The sequence below is a fragment of the Anguilla rostrata genome, chromosome 17 (assembly GCF_018555375.3).
Source record: "Anguilla rostrata isolate EN2019 chromosome 17, ASM1855537v3, whole genome shotgun sequence".
In the NCBI taxonomy this organism is placed as follows: Eukaryota; Metazoa; Chordata; class Actinopteri; order Anguilliformes; family Anguillidae; genus Anguilla; species Anguilla rostrata.
The window spans coordinates 5,268,124-5,269,490 of record NC_057949.1 but is presented as its reverse complement, the minus strand read 5'-3'; the positions used below and the strand labels follow the sequence as shown (position 1 = coordinate 5,269,490).

General features: G+C 40.5%; 1 long non-coding RNA gene across 1 annotated transcript in view; it reads right to left on the bottom strand.

The window, feature by feature from the left end:
- The window catches only part of LOC135243836 (uncharacterized), a 1,268-nt gene extending 156 nt beyond the window's left edge, over nucleotides 1-1,112 (bottom strand). The window contains exons 1-2 of the long non-coding RNA XR_010326806.1: nucleotides 932-1,112; nucleotides 1-375 (exon numbers count right to left, since the gene is read on the bottom strand). The exon at nucleotides 1-375 is cut by the window's left edge and continues 156 nt beyond it. This is a non-coding gene — a long non-coding RNA (uncharacterized LOC135243836). The remainder of the gene's footprint in view (nucleotides 376-931) is intronic.
- Nucleotides 1,113-1,367: the final 255 nt, after the last annotated feature.

Below are 1,367 nucleotides of genomic sequence, written 5' to 3'. Positions count from 1 at the left end.
GCGTTTCTCTTGAATTGCGAGTTCATCGAAGACCGGGCATTTTTCTCGTAATGAAGGTTGAGAAGGAAAGCAAACAGCTCCAAGAGGGCCCCGCTGTGCCGTTCAACAGCTTGGAAGAAGCAGAGGATCCGCACAGAAGGCCAAACCCCTCTCACTCAATTGGTGAGATTAAGAGATTACAGACCAAAGCGAGAAAATAAAGCTGGCTAATTCTCACCCAAAACAGGCGCTCACACACCTCCCTAGACTTTACACCGTAGGGATGATCCTGCTGGACCCGGAGGGCCATAGTAGGCCCCGCCCACTCAGTATCCTCATCCAGTCAGCATTCGGCATGATCACCCTCATGGAAAAGCGTCACACGGCAGACCCAGTCTGTAGAATGATATGAAAAGACAGGAGGTCGAACAGTCAAAAGATACCAAATGAATTACTGACATTAATAATTACCAGGATCCTAAAATGCATAAAAAACGAATAAACACATTTGATATTGCTTTTGCAGTGCGCATATTTTCATACTTATTCTCAATAATAATATCAATAATGAGGATATTAAAATATAATGACAGCAGAAATATTAACAATAATATTGCCATCATCATCATAATAGCAGCAGTAGTGATTGCAGTACAAGTAATACACGAATACAGCTGAATTTAAAATCAAGCAATGAAAAATATGGTAAGTAATCAAGAAATCTAGACTAGAACAGTTCCACCTTACAAAACTGCAATACACTTGTCAACCTCAAGTACAGGAACATTTTAAAGAATTAATCCAAGAACACTGCACCACTGGATACATTGTCAGATGCATAGTCTATAGATTATCACCTTATAGATACAGTACAGTATAACTTCATATGGAAAGCCATTGGAATGTCATGTTTTGCTCTTCTCGCCCCCCCAAAAAATAGAAGGAAACATACTTTGGGCAATTAAAAGTCACGCCGCAGGTCTCTCCTCTGTACAAAAACTTGGGGTGTCCAGGACTCTTCTCTCCTTGAACGTTGTATTTCTTTCTGCAGAAACACAGCAAACCAGAACCATTGGAGCTCAGTGACTCATGGGTTCCTTTCAGACTTTGAATCGTTTGAATGACAATCTGTGACCCTGGATTTAAACCATCAATTGTCTCTCAATGTCTATGCAGGCTGTTGAGGCCTGCCAGTTGTAATTTACATTTTTACAAGCAGTTCCAGTTTTCGGCAGAAACCAAAAAGGTGTGATTTGGTTTCGCTACACTGAAAATATTTTGCCTGAAGGTATAGACTGCTACCAGCTGGATTTAACAATTATTTGTCCACAGCTATGGGCTCTGTTGTTAGAAGTAGAAGTAAAGCTCCATTTTTGTAGAAGTATTCA